The 16,313-nt window shown below is 36.1% G+C and overlaps 1 pseudogene; it reads right to left on the bottom strand.

Annotated features, from left to right (window-relative positions):
* Nucleotides 1-11,927: 11,927 nt before the first annotated feature.
* LOC120196198 lies at nucleotides 11,928-15,713 on the bottom strand (annotated as a pseudogene).
* Between the last annotated feature and the right edge of the window lie 600 nt (nucleotides 15,714-16,313).

The following is a 16,313-nucleotide window of genomic DNA, read 5'->3' as shown; positions in this document are numbered from 1 at the left end:
TACCTAGGTGACCGAATCTAGCCTCTACTAAATACAACATTACACGAGTATGTATAACTAACTTAAGGTTCCTAATAAAAGGATCTAATATACGGTCTCTCTCCTAAAATGTAAATAATTACACAAATTAATTTTTAAACTAATAATCATGCATTAAATTAATTAATTAATTAAATTAGAACGTTAAAATGTTACCGTATCAGCAAAGTGTCGAGATATATGATTTCCATCCAACCAAAGTAGATCACCTTCCATTTTATATCTGTAAAAAAATTAATTAAATAAAATATTAAACAATTAAAATAATTAAATAAATTACTAAAAATACTAAAAATAATAAAAATATACCTTAATAAGAGAATATAAGAGTATTTGAGAGAAGTTGAGAGGATTTGGTGTGATGAAAATGATTGAGAATGGGGTATTTATAGGGGATGGTTGGTCTGAACGGGCGGAGTAATTTGATAATTAAGGGTATAGTGCGCCGCAGGGGCCGCGCCTTTTTGACGCTTGTCAGAATCACAGGTAAGGCGCAGCCCTGCGCCGCGCTATACCATTAATTACCAATCTGTCTCGCGCCATACACACGTGTATCCATGTCAGCATAAGGTGCGTCGCAGGAGGCACACTGCGCTGCAAGGGACGCGCCTTATTATAAAAAGTGTTAAATCGAAAAATATAGTATAACCGATGTTAGATCGATAAATATACCGGTCACATGTGATTTTTTTTTAGAAAAACAAAAATAAAACTTTAACACGTCCATACCAGATAATAGCAGAAACGGAGCAAAATCAACTCTGTTCAAACTTCAAAAAACCTTTGGAAATCACCCCTAGGGGGTCGATCCATCTTCTATCTTCATCAGCTTGTTCTGTGATTTGACGGGGGGCTTCCTCTATCCAGAAACTGTCGTTCAATTCCATTCCATCTCCAGCAGCTAGCAGGTGAACCGCTCGGTTGCTGTTTCGAGGTGTAAATCTGAAGGCACATGTACTGAAAGCTTCCGATCATCGCCGTGCTTCCCAGATAAAGGCATCTATTTCAGAAAAATTCGGATCGGTGGAAGATAGCCTGGAAACGACAGATCGTGAGTCTCCTTCAATTATTACTTCTCTAAATCCCAGATCAAGAGCAAAAACCACCGCATGCGCTGCTGCATGTGCTTCAGCTGCGAAAGGCGAGGTAATTCTAGGTGATAAACTTCTGTATGCTTCCATGATTTTTCCTTCATTATTCCTAATGATCACACCTGACCAAGTTGATTGATGTGCTTGGGAGTATCGGGCATCAAAGTTGACTTTTACAGTATTTCCCGGCGATGGTGACCAGTGTATCACAACAGAATACGAAGGGCATTGGAGACGGGCGTTTGCCGTGGCAAAATCCAAGCATTGGGAATTGATTAAGGTAATAATTTCCTCAATCTTAAGCCGTTTACCTTCATGAATCTGAATATTGCGACAGTACCATAACGCCCAAATTGACACACAAATCTAAGTTGTTTTGGCCGAAGGAGCATGAGTCATGAGCCACTCGAACCATTCTAGGAAATCAACATCCTCCATATGATTTGGCCATTCAATACCAAGGCGTGCCCAGACTTCTCTAGACAAGCAACAATCTCTCACAATATGCACCGTGGATTCTAAGATGTGGGAACATCGAGGGCAGCAGGGGTTATTCGTAATTCTTTTTATGAATAAATTCTGCTGTGTGGGAACAAAATTCCATACAAAATTCCAAACCTGAATTTTAATTTTTCGTTGACATGCACTCATCCAAAGTTTGTTAAGGACGGCAGAACTTGTAAACAGGGTAGTACCCTCTTGCAGTAGCATGCGATACCCACTGCGAACACTGTATATTCCCGTTTTTCGCCACCCCACACACGACAATCCTCCTGGGCAAAGCTGGATAGGGGGATAGATAGTATATCACTGGCATCCCTATAACATCTCAAACTACGAGTTAATGACTAAATTGTAAAATTTAAGAATTTGGTGATTAAAACAGAATAATTGAATAGTTTAATAATTTATTTGTGGATATTTTCTGAAAATTATTAGTAATTATTAAAGGAATTAAATGGCAAAATGGACATTTGTCGTGAAAGATATTTTTATATGTGATTATAAGAGCAATAAAATGAATACATGCATATGTCTATAGAGTAAGTGCATTTCTACATGTGATTTATGTGAATATATAAAATTATGAGACAAGTGATTAAGTGCTTAAGAAATATAAACAATGAGATAGGTGACATGTGAATCAAATGAAAATGATTTATGCATAAGTTTATATGTTATTCTATGTGCTATGTAATATATATATGAACAAGATGTGACAAATGTGCTTATATAAAAACATGAGAAATGATATCAGTCATATGAAACTATCTACGTGAATACATGCACTTGTGACACATGTGATATGATATAAGATATACTGTTACACATACATGTGGTATGTGATAGAAGAGAAAGCACAAGTGATATGAATATGTGAAATGATAAATAATAATGCCCATGTTATATAATACGAGGGCTATAGGTATAGTTGACATGCCTAGAGTCGAGGGTCTACACGGTCCTACGAGATAATTCTACGTAGTCCTTTGGGACATATATGTAATTCCGTGGAATATGTATGTAGTACTTCGGTACACTTATTTGGTCTATTGTATTATGTATATAGTTCTTAAGGAGTGGTCCCTTGTGATCCTTCGGGACATTTCTATGCGGTCCTTCGGGACAAATATTAAGTGCCCCTAGTGGGAATTTATACGAGTTGTGGTGACAGCATTAGTGCACAATCTCAATGTATTCACATACCTTCAGTTCTCACCAGTGTACCATGGGCTAATAAAAAGATAATATCAAATACAATATAAAAATGATGTATATGTTTGTTTTTATGATACGAAATGTGTTATATGAATTGTACGATATTATGTGTGTTTTGTTATGAAATGATATATGTGTTCCATGATGTATATGAAAATGTTCAACATATGCTTATATGATAAAAAGGAATTAGTGATAATAATATGATTACCGATAAATATGTTCATGATAAATGTATAGGTGTGCATTGGTTATACCATGGGAGATATGCTTTTATATGATATGATAGTATTTGCAGATATATGCTTTTGTTTATATGAAATGGTATATGGTTATAGTATATGTTTTATATGCCTCACTAAGTCATCGACTTAGCGTGTGATTGTTTCACAAGTATGTTTGGAAAGCGAAAAGAGAAGTAAAGAGGAACAAGAAAAGTCAGTTCTCCTTACCGAAGATCATATCAGAAATATAGATCGAATTACATGTATTTTGTTAGAAATAATTTAGTTGGCATGTAATAAATTAAAAAGATGTGTATTGGATATGCTCTGATCAAGTTTTGAAATGTTTTAAACGTATATATGTAAATGGTAAATGTATAATGATGAACTTTTTAAATTTTATGAGTTTTATACATGTTTTACGAAAGTACTGTAGCAGGGTATCGGTTCCTTGTAGTAGGGGAATCGGTTCCCCTATGACAATCTGAAAAATTTTAACATTCGGGTACTGTAGCAGGGTATTGTTCACGATACTGTTCATTATTGTTCACAGTACTATTCATTATGTATTTTACTGTTCATAATACGTTTTGACTCAAATTTTATATGAAACATAATTTAATAGAATATTGTGATATTTTCTTAAAATGAGTTCAAATGTTTTGATATTTTGTAAGAATATCGGTTTTTAAAAGTCAATTTGACATCTCGGACTCGTATTTGGGTAGGATACGGGTTGGGGTGTTACATCTCTAGTCAAGAACGTGGAAAAAAATAATATCTTCCTTTCAGCTAAAAGTATTAACATCGATTAAATCCACAACCCAATTAACAGAAGCAGTTATGGGGGATTCGATTCTACGTGAAGGATAACCTGGTAGCTAATAATCGTTCCAAATGGAAATAGAAGTCCCCAGCCCTACTTTCCATCCAAGATATTTCTCGTGTAAGCCCTTTGTACACCAAATACTCCACCAAATGTAAGAGGGTCGACTTCCCAATATCGAGTTAAGAAAATCACTTTGGGGAAAATACTTGGCCCTGAGAATCCTCTCAACCAAAGATGTAGGATTAACAATTAGCCTCCACCCTTGCTTTGCCAGAAGTGCTATATTAAACTTGGCCAAATCACGAAAACCCATTCCCCCCGTCTCTTTTAATGTGGTAAGCGTTTTCCAAGTACACCAATGCATCCCACGCTTCGTCTCTGATTTTTGCCACCAAAATCTGGCCATTATCCCTTCTAATTATGTACATAGACTCTTGGGTAACAAAAAACAATTCATGGCATAAAGGGGGAGAGCCTGCAACACTGACTTGATAAAAATTTCTTTTCCCCATTGGGATAAAGTTCTTACGCACCAATTATGGATTCTAGCCTGGAATTTTGCCTTAAGTTGCTGGAAGGCCCCTTTTTTTTGTTACGACCCACTATAGTAGGAAGACCCAGATATTTATCGGGATTCGATGAGTCTTTTTGCCTCAATCACGTTTGAACTAAAGAAAATGCATGATTTATCAAAGTTAATTAACTGATCCGAGCATTCTCCATAGATTCGAAAGTCTTTTATTCGTCATGTCGAAGTTGATGTTGTCTCTCCAAAGATGAGACTATCATCCGCAAAAAGGTGTGTGATCGAAGGTGCATACCTGTTGACTTTTACCCCTTTCAAAGAACTAGATAGTTCGGCCTGTCTCAATAAGGCATATAATCCCTCGCTAGATATAAGAAAAAGGTATGGGCTCATGGGGTCACCTTGTCGGAGACCACGTTTAGGCTAAAAAACAGACCCAACAACTCTATTCAAAACAACCAAATAGGTTATTGAACAAACACATTTGTTCAAGATATCAATCAGTTCTAAAGAAAACCCATGCGGTTCATAATCTTCCAGATAAAAGATCATTCAACGCGATCATAAGATTTTCTCATGTCTAATTTCAGAGCAAAGAAACCTCGAAGTTCTTCTATCCGTTGAACAAACGACTGCAAAATCTCGTAAGCAGTTATGATATTATCTGTTATCAACCTGCATGGAACGAATGCGCTTCGTGCCTCATCAATACATAAATACAATGTTATTAAAATCGGACCGGACCGACCGGTTCGACCGGTTGAACCGTGAACCGGTGGCCTGTCCGATCCGGTTAACTCTCAAAACCGGATTAACACAGAACCGATAAAGAACCGGAAGAACTAGCTGAAAACCGGGGATGAACCGGCTGAAAACCGGCAAAACCGGTTTGAACCGCCGGTTCACTTTTTTTCTTTAAAAAAAATTAAACCAAACAACGTCGTTTGTTCAACGAGCCGAGTCAAATTCGAGTATTGCTGAGCTCGACTCGAACTCGAAAACTTTAAAAGTAAGCTCAACTCGACTCAAAAACTCACGAGCTAAAAATTATCAACTCGAAATATAATATTAAAACTTGAAATCAAAAAGGCTCGAACTCAAAAAAAAATTTAGAAGTTCGATTGAAGCCTAAAATTCGAGCGTGATTGAAGTGAAAGAATAGTTCACTCAATGCTCACCAAAAGGCTCCATGATTTTGAATGTCAAATTACCTCTATTATTTATAGAAGTAAGTTGTGATGCTCTTCTATGTTTCTTAGCCATGTAGGATTGTTTTGTTCTCATATTTTTACTCTTTAAACTTTTGGGATAATCTTCTATGTTTTTTAGTCATGTGGGATTGTTTTTTTTAAAACAATTAAACCAAATGACATCATTTGTTATGATTTTTTTAAACCCTAATTTTATTTTTTGATTATAGTTATATAATTATATTTATTATTGAATATGTTTTACCTTAAATATTATGTTGTAGTTGATTTGAATCATTTTGTTTCACTTGATTTTATGATTTTTCATTTATACATGTTATGACTTGTGATATTTTTATACCTTTTAATATTGTAAACTTAAAAAAAGTGTTACATATATATTAATATTGCTTTGAATATTATGTAAAATTATTTATTTTATATAAAATCCGGTTCAATCGCGGTTGAACCAGTGAACCAGTACCTTCACCAGTTCAATGTCCGGTCCGATTTTGAAAACATTGCATAAATAGAGCATGTGTTGTAAGCGATGGACTAACATTTTGGAAACAATTTTGAACATCACATTACACAAACTGATCGGTAAAAAATGTGTGAGTTTTGTTGGGGAATCAATCTTTGGAATTAAAACAATATGGGTATAATTTATTTCTTTCATGTCATAACACCCTTGTAGAAGGCTAATACAATACTCAACAATCTCGGGTCCAATCAAGTGCCAGAACCTCTGATAGAAGAGGGCACCCAATCCATCTTCGCCCGAAGCCTTGAGCGGGCACATGGATTTTATTGCTGTAAGAACATCATCTGCCGTAAAATCCCGAAGTAAGACTGAATTCATGTCAGTCGTGATACAGGGTCTAATTCCATTAAGGATTCTATTATCAATCATGGGCTCAGTGGAAGTGAAAAGATCCTGAAAATATTGTCTAGCCACACCCTCCATGCCAGTGTCATTATCAAATGCTCGCTCTCATCCGATTCTAAAAATTGGATCAGATTACGTTGTTTCCATTTAGAAGCAAAACGGTGAAAGAAAGCAGTGTTATTATCCCCATTTTAAGCCAGTTTGCCCTTGCCCTTTACTCCCAATATAATTCTACTTTATCCATCTCAAGGTTTATATGAAGCTTAGTGTCCACCAACTCACCAAACACATCATCCGCTGGTATTTGTTCAATTAGATCAACAAATCCATAGTCAATCGTTTCTGTCTGTAAATGTCCTTAAACCAAACATCAAGCCCCTAACAAACATGATTGAGCTTCCTTGGGACCAACCCATCAGCTTCCTTCCACAAGCGTGTGGCCTGCTGTTCACATGACTCCTTCAGCAGTCATGAGGCTTCAAATTTGAAGTGTCAGCGTCTGTTAAGTCTATCAGACGAGCTTGTCTCAAGAAATAAAGGACATTGATCTAAAAAAGAATGCTGAAGGTGAGTTAATCGAAAATGGGGGAACAATAAACTCCAAGAAGAGTTAATTACACCATGGTCAAAGACTTCGCGGATATTCGTCTCCACTTTACGGCCCCTTTCCCATGTAAACCAAGGACCAGTGAATCCCATATCCGTTAAATCACAATCTTCCAAAGCCTTCCTGAAATCTAACATTTGGCGTTCACTTCTAATCTGACCTTTTTTTCAAAAGCGAACAAAATCTCGTTAAAATCCCCGATCACAATCCAAGGTAATTCAGAAGAATCATGAAGGCCTCTGAGTAAATCCCACGACTCATGTCTTTGGGGCTCATCGGGTACACTATAAAAGCCAGTACAATGCCACACACTATGATCATCATCGTCCTCAATAATGAAATCAATATAAGTATTGGAATAGGAACATAACGCGACCTTACAATCAGAACACCAAACCATGCACAAACCTCATCTGGTACAAATTGCATCTACTTCAATACCGTATGGAAACCCATAACTTGTGTATTTTCTCCATCCGTGATTTCTGTAGTTTCGTCTCCATCAAGAAAACTACAAAGGGGTTAATATCTCTCAGCAGGTGCCGAAGACGATGAACTGTTAAGGGCTGCCCCAAACCCCGAACGTTTCAGCTCAAGATTTTTTTTGGGACCGGCTGGCCTGATTCTGCAGGCATGCCGATATTAATGATTGCACGGAAGATAAATTATTCTCCTTATTGAGAACCTCTTCGCTGTCGCTTGGCCCCTTCATGTTTAGAAATAGGTGTATCCTCTTCCACGGCCAACATGTGAACATCCGGTTAAAGCTTTGAACCAGTAGCACCTGGATCACAAAAAACCAACTCCATACCCATACCCCGCCTCCCTTCTTCACTCAGATTATTTACATCTAGCCCTTCCTCACGCAGCCAAGGATTCGGGGTGTAGTGACTTCTTCTCGGAGGCACTCGCAGAGACAAGTCTCACTGTAACTTCAGGTCTTGATTCTCCCGTAAAATGCGTAAGGGACAAAATCCCTCCCGTGCCCCAATTTCCCACACAAAAAACAAAAGGTATTCAGTTTCTCATACTGAAAATATACATAACCCACCTTGCCATCTGGTAAGGCTAGCTTTTTCTTTCGCTTTAGGGTTTTCTCATATCCAAACGAACACGTATCCTGATAGTACCCCTATAACCCAACGAGATAGCCGTTGTATCGTATTCAATGAAGGATCTCACAAAATTCCCGAGCAACTTCGCAACTTGTTCCGAGATAAATCCCATCGGTAAATCGTGACCCGTACCCATAAATCAACAAACTGTAAGTTCATTCCCATTGGGTCCTTGCGTTCCCGCATCCTATGTATTATCAACATGGATGAATTAAAATACCAAGGACCTTCATTTTCAATGCGGTTAGCGTCCACAACATGATACAACCTAAATAAGAACTTATCTTCCCCTAAATCTGTTATCGACACTCCCCCAATCGGACGTCAGACATTTGCCAACATCGTTCTCATGGCCTGAAAATTAATATTCCCTCTCGATAGAAATTTTCCCACAAAACAATTATCAAAAGAGACTAAAGGAACCCCTCCCGACTGTGTCAATGACAATAGCGCTTCCTCCCCTTCCCCCAAATTGAAACAATCCGTATCCCTCTCAATATCACCCATAATGCCCAAAAAATGAAGTGAAAAAGTAGGAACATCCAACTAGATATGTACAAAGTCGGATAAAAAACTGATCTGATTTTTTCACCTAGTCAAAAAATCGGATTAAAAAAAATCAGTTAGGATCCTAATCGGTTTGGAGAGTCGGATAGTGTAATCGGTTTCGGTTTGAAAAAAACGGATATAAAAAAACCGGTGGTGGTGAGCAGCACTACTCTTGTTTCGAGTGTGTTCGATCACTCTCACGACTTCAAGGTTTCTCCCGCCGGAAGATTCAGCCGTGTTAGGGTCGGTATTTATAACCATGATGAACAAAAAATTACAAAAATAAAATTTGAGAGATGTTTAGGTTTTGTGTAATAAGATTTGAGAAAGTTGTAATCTATCAAATATATCCCCAACCTATTTATACATGTTTAGGGTGGTAAAATGATGATTTTTTTAGAAAAAAATAATCGAAAAATGGTCACAAACCCCCCCCCCAATTAGTTTTTAAAACCCTAAATCGGATTTTTTCAAATAAAAACCAATTTTGTATCCGTTTTTTTCAAACGATTTTTAATCCGGTAAAAAAATCGATCGTCCAATTTTTTTCTCAAACCGGTTATATTATCCGGTTTTTAAATATCCGATCCGGTTTAAAAAAATCGATTTTTTCTAAATACAATTTCAAATATTTTTTACATAAAATCAAATATTAAATTTTTTATACACCTCTACATCCAACCCACAAACCAATAAAGACATATATATATATATATATATATATATATATATATATATATATAGTAGAACGGACACGACGGCGGATAAAAACTAACCACAAGGCAGAGAAAACCCTAATTCACGGGTATAATTTGATTTAAAATTTTAAATATATAAATTCAAATACTAATTTATATATTAAATCGTCCATAAATTATGAATGATGATGGCCTCCTAGAGTTGCGACTCAACTTTCCATCCAAAATGAAATGGAAAAGGAAATTGAGTAAAAATAATGGTGATTGGTTAGTCAATCACGTATTAAAATTTTTGAAATTTTCACTAGTTTGCTTTCATGATTATTTTATATTTCGACTTATCTTCCCCACCCTTATTTATTATTATGTATGATTAAATAATGATTTAATTATTTATTTTAATAAATACGAAAATAAATACAAGATAATATATGTTAAAAGGTGCTCATGCACTTGACATATACGATATTTAAACTCGAGACCTCAAGGGATTACGACAAATCCATTAATCATTAAGGTCATTTTATTCATGTTTTAATCACTTAATTATATTTTATATAATAATATAATCTTTTATGAGTTAGAATCTACTTATACAATGTAAAACTCTTTTAGTTTTGCACAGATTTAGAACCGTTAGATGAATGAAAATATATGGTTGAGATTAATTTATTTTTTCTCAATAAAAATCTTCTAATTTCCTACTGTTAATCTCACTCATATATTTTTACACATCCAACAGTCTTGAATTTGTATAAAACTAAAAGAATTTTACATTATATAATATAATATTATTCTATTTTTTATTAATTTAACATCTCAACTATTTGACATTTTAACGTATCAATTCACAATAGAATAACATAACATGTAATATATATTTTTTTTAAAAATGTCTAAAAATGACATGCTTTTTTTCATGTGAGATAAATTAAGGAATTAAAAATATAAATAAAAAATATAACTTATTTTACGTGAAAAATCATACTCCATTTTTAAAGTTTTTAATTATGTCTATTAATTTATTTTTCATATTTTTTAAGAATTTATTTATACGGTCTTACGTCACCTCGAACAGTTAAGGCAAACTGAAAATCGGGATATCGACGTTGTTTCGGTGCACTTTCATTCCGTGCTATAAATTCTACTTTGATCTCTGCACTTCCTATGATCTCACCTGAACTCCCTCCTTTCAGGAATATGATGTCGTTTAGGTGCTTTTTAGTTCTCTCCACCATTTACTTCATCCTATTGTCAACTGTCATTCCTTCCATCACTACGAACGACGAAGAAGACGACGAGGATCTACGTTTCCTTGAAGAAATTGAAGGCAAAAGCGTCGACTCTGCTTCGCTTCTTGATTCGAGTGATTCAGACGATGACCAATTCCCCAGCAATGTGGACGGAAGTGGAGAAAGCGATGAATCCGAGAGCGAACAAGAATCGCACGATCTCGATCCGGATACGCACAAAGCCCCTATATTCGACGAAAAGGACGTAGTCGTTTTGACGGAAGGAAACTTTAGTAATTTCATCGGGAATAATAAGTACGTGATAGTTGATTTTTACGCGCCTTGGTGCGGGCATTCCCAAGCGTTTGCTCCGGAATATGCCGCGGCGGCGACGGAGTTGAAAGGAGGAGTTGTGTTGCCAAGGTGGATGCCACGGAGGAGGATGACCTGGCAGAAAAGTACGACGTGCAGGGTTTCCCTACGTGCATAAGCCTTATCTAGACCGATTTGGAGTTTTAATAGTTTTTTATTTAAAATTTCAGTTTATTGTTTATATTTTATAGATTTTTTTTTAGTTATATTTCTGTTTCACTAAGTTTTACTTAGCTCGTGATGATTTTCATGTGTAGGTTCGAATAAAGTAGTGGACGTGAAGTGAGGAGTTTGCCAGTATCTTATAGAAAATCAAAGATACCGACAGTATCAATAAGACATCATAACTTTGACTTATTAGTAGCATGTACATTATAAATGTTGTGTTAGTTTATTAGATTTATTTTAAAAGTTCTAATAGTAATTAGAGATTATTTTCTTTAGTTTTGTCTAATTTTAGTATTAAAAATTTATGAGTGAATAATATAAATGTTATATTTTAAATGGTTTAAAATCAAGCGGTATTAGACAAATGTATATAGATATGAAAATCTCTTTAAAGTTAAAAAAGAAATTATTAAATGAAACAAATTTTTTAAACATTTAAGTTCAAGAAATGTTATTTGAATTGATGTGATATCTTTAACTCGTATTATAAAACATATACGGGTTAAAGGTGTTACATTTATACGTTGTGTATATATATTTATACATTGAATACATATCTTACTATGTAAGTAAGAAGCAGATTATTTCAACATTGCAAAATTTTCAGATATTTTAACTTGGGTTTCTTGATTCTTCAATATTTTGTTGGTTTAAGATTAGCTCTTAACAGTGCATTTCTCAGCCTTTGTAAAAGAAGAAACTGCGTAACAAAACAATGTAAAATTGCACGCATGTATTCATTGTATACCGTTCTGCAAGCACACTATAACCTAATTCATGGAAGTCTCTCGGGAGATCAGCCCCGAGGACCGACATAAATTCACGGTGTAAGTTTGTTTCCGTTCTCTGAGCCTATCTCTTTCATGTAAGAGAGCCTATTTGATTTACAATACAGAAGCAGCAATCATATAAATAACATATATAGTGCGAGAGCCTCCATTGTCGGGTTTTCGAGTAAGCAGCCGATTCAGTTCCCCGTGGAAGTTTAACCATTTTGGTGATTTATGATAGGACCTCTTTGAGTCTGAGTTGAATGAACAGCTCTAGGAAATTGGACCTGTGGTTGAGTCATTGTTTGCAGACTATGTTGCTGCTGTGACCAAGCCTGCCATCTTATTCTCCACCGGAGGATCTCGACAACGAAAGAAGTCCCACTCATCGCAACACCGAATCCGGAAAATGTTGCCAGGAGAATAGATAGAATTGCCTGTACTTTCACCTGCAGGCAACAATTAAACATCAAAAGCGGATGGATATGAGTCAACTCTGTACTTTCAAACATCCAAGGAACTTGGTGCTACTTACCAAAGAATAAAATATATGAGCAGAGACAACCACCAACGAAAATTGAACCGATGCATAAACCCAGACAAATCTCCGCTGCACTGAATACGAAAGATGAAGAGGTTTAAATCAGAATATTGAGAATAATTTAGCAGGACTTTCCCATCTAAACTTTTAATTTCCTATAAAATCTCACAGTAGTGACAGCATTTCCCAGGCTAATAAATTATGGTTTATCCTTATCCACTGCAATGCCTGCTACATATGCAAGCATGCGTATGAATGAAACTAGAGTCGGACACATGAAGTACAAAATTTAAACTAATTGCTGCTGAACATGTTCCTATTTCGGATGGAACAAGACAATGAAGTATCGAAATCCAAATTATATAACCGAAGGATGTTTCTGAACCTACCCATTGTTGATGATGTCATGGATGAAAGGAGGCCTAGCACACATGAAATGGAAGAGACATAGCAATAGCTCCAGTACCCATTTTTCCAACCTGCAGGTAAACAAATATATATACGAGAAGGTATTAAGTGTAAAACAGGGCAAATCCGAAAAAGAAACTGCTTATCCTACCAGAAGCTGCTCAAGAAAACAAAAGTATGCTAGCATGTTGACGATAACAAGAACAGGGACCTCCTGCCAAATCCTGCAAACATCAAACTAATAAGTTCAGCAATCATATTTTTATTGGTATCCTATAAGTTTCAGCAATCATAGGTATATAATTCCATCCATTAACAAACAGTTTGTTACCTATTGCCGGGAGCATCAGCCTGAAGGCCTCTACTTGTTCCGATTCGTAAAAGTGTGACAGGTAGATTCTGAACCTCTTGCTTGCACACATCACAGGTCTTGTTGCCTTTGATGCTGAACCATTTCACGGCGCAGTCTTTGTGCGCCAAAGCCAGCTCACCTTTGCAGCTGCATTCCATCTTCAGTGTTTCACCTCCTTCGCTTAGTTCAACCAGACAAATCCTACAAACAGCATCTTCTTCAGGTATGTCCTCACCATCAGGGTCAATGTCATCTGAATAATAAGCTCTCAATAAGACCTTGGATTGTCATGATAGTTAAAAGTATCTTTTACATGCTTTATTTTCCTGATAAATGCGTGGATAGACACAAGTTATTATTCTAATCATAAAGAGTTGATCTAATGGTCTAAGACTCCATTTCTGATACCAATGACATCTTCGAAACCAGAAGGGCGTCTTTCGAGGGAAACAGGGTTCACATTTCTTGGCAACAAAGTTACCGATGCTAACGCGCTTGTATGCCTTGAAACAACTTTCAAAGTGGAACATACACATAAAAATATAGAATGAAATATAGATAAAGACAATGGAATGAATACCAGCATCAGGTCCCATAGAAGTATTTGAACTTATTTCTCCTTCCTTTACTCGTGGAGTCGAGGGAATCACTCGGAAAAATGAATCCATTCTCCTTAAGTTTCCTTCTTTATCGTCTACAGGAACAGAAAATGAGCGAGATATCTGCAGCACGTTTCCTTTTTTCTGCAAAGGAACTAATAACATCAAGCAGTATGCACTCCAAATTCTTGTACGGAATTGACTAACTTCCGTAAGCTCTACTTCACATTAACACAGTTTCGAATGCTCTTCATTTAACATTAAGGCCATCACGTATACCATGCGTTATGAATTAAAGTGAGAACCGAGAGCCCAACTAGGCAATGAAATATCATAAAACTTACATTAGAATTTGCAGAGCCACAGAAGCTTCCACTGCTCGTAGGTTCCGGGTTTGAATTAGCAATATGAGTTACAGGCAACGACGACGTCCTTTTTAACCTAGGAGTAAATATCTTTGATAGTGGCAATGTCCTTGAGGTGGAGGGCTTCTCTCTTGGTAAAGTAGAAGAAGATGCTAGAGCTATGGCTGCAGCCTTTTCAATATCTAAATTAGCATTTCTCTGCTTGAAGCTTAGTTTTGGTAAGAGACTTTTCAAGGAAGATTTGGCTCTAGATGAGGAGGGACCTGGGGATCCACTAGTTCTTGCATACGATGGACTCGGTGTCAAAAGGAAGTTCACTTTCCTGGGAGTCGGACTTGGTTCTGGCGGCATCGTTATTATGACAGACTCTTGAGAGGAGTCTTGGAATGTTTTTGAGGGTATCTCTAGGGAGAGATTGTTTCGCCTCCGATGATGAGAATGAGTTGTATCTTCAGTTATTCCTGTTGAATCTTCAACCTGAAAAGCAAACCATAACAAAATTTATCAGTATGCAAGAAAAATATACGTAAGATGAATTGCCCTTGGCAGTTTGTTACTAAGACGAGCAGACCACGTTTCTTCCAAGTGTCCCAAGAGATGAACTGCCCTTGGCTAATGTCCCAAGAGAAGACAGGGCAGGGTGATTCAGCTCATATTTAACTGCTTTTCTCGGATTAGTCGTGCAATTTCAAATTCAGCGGTACAAACACGTAACTGAAGAAATAGTATTTTTACATCAAGTAGACATGCAAGATCTGCATCTTAGGTGAATTAGACACGTTTATTCATGACAGTACAACATTTTCAGCTATGAATTCTCATGGTAAAGACATTCAGCAGGTTCTGAGCTTACTTTGTTTTAAAATTCGACTGTATAAGATTAACCAGCTAGCGTTCAGCAGGCCTAGAGAAAGAGCCAAAACTTCACCCAAAAAGAAAAACGCTAAATTAAAAGTTGTCAGAAGCCATGCAGAGCGCCAAAAAAGATGGCCTTTTTGTTAAAAAACAATCATTTGATAGCATTAAAAGCCATGGAAATTCTCCACAATAGCAGTCCTACTCGATCCAATAAAACCAACAAAGAAATAGAAGTGAAAACTTAAAACAAAGAGGGTAGTGAAAAAAAAATACCTGTTGAACTGGAAAAGTTCCTTGGTTTGGACCACCTCCAAGATCATGCTCCTCGGTCACATGTTTCTCTCGATTCACCATTTTTTTCATCATAAACAAAGGAAAGGGATGAAGATAAGAAACGGAGTTGTTGTAGGCTTGTGGGTTTATCTTAAAAGTGTGGGAAATCAAGAAGTTCAATAATTTAAGAGTTGATAACAATGTTTCTCATTTAAGGCAAAAAAGAAAAAGAAAAGATGGTGAGCTAGCTAAACATTGGATTTCTTACTGACATACTCTCTCTCTCCCCCACACCACAACAGCATCAACAAATTAACACACTTTTCACTTCATCTATTATTGTCTAATTTCATACACACCCAGTGTGCTTATGGACAAAACCCAATTTCTTTTTTCAATTCTTGGCTCAGTCAAAGAGAGTTTGTTTATATATCTACAAGATTGCAGCCGTTGCTCCAATCTTTTCTTCTGTTCAAAGCAGCTGAAGATCAGTGTGTTCAAGTAAAAGTTGCTTATTGTGTTTGGGTTTTAAAGGTGTTTTTATATCTCGAAGCTCTCCTTAAGCATCACGTCGCTTCTTTTTTTGTTGTGAGAATTTTCAATTTTGCAATATAGAAGGAAATTCTCATATACCATACATCTATCTATAAATAGAAACTGGTTGTCTATGAATCATGTCCATTCCTTGGAAACTAGGATGGTTATAATTAATGCAATTTGCTATCTTCTTGGATTCATGCACCCCTCAATAAAAAATATTGTCTTCTTAAGCTAAACTTTATATACCAAAAAATTTCAAAGTGAAAATTTACATTTCATGTTATATATAACAATATAAAAAAATAAATTGGAATATCTTCTTTGATGTCATATTTATTAAATGTGACTGTAATTTTTGT

Source organism: Hibiscus syriacus, unplaced genomic scaffold (assembly GCF_006381635.1).
Source record: "Hibiscus syriacus cultivar Baekdansim isolate YM2019G1 unplaced genomic scaffold, ASM638163v2 tig00117027_pilon, whole genome shotgun sequence".
NCBI classification, from domain to species: Eukaryota; Viridiplantae; Streptophyta; class Magnoliopsida; order Malvales; family Malvaceae; genus Hibiscus; species Hibiscus syriacus.
This window is presented reverse-complemented; position numbering and strand designations above follow the sequence as displayed.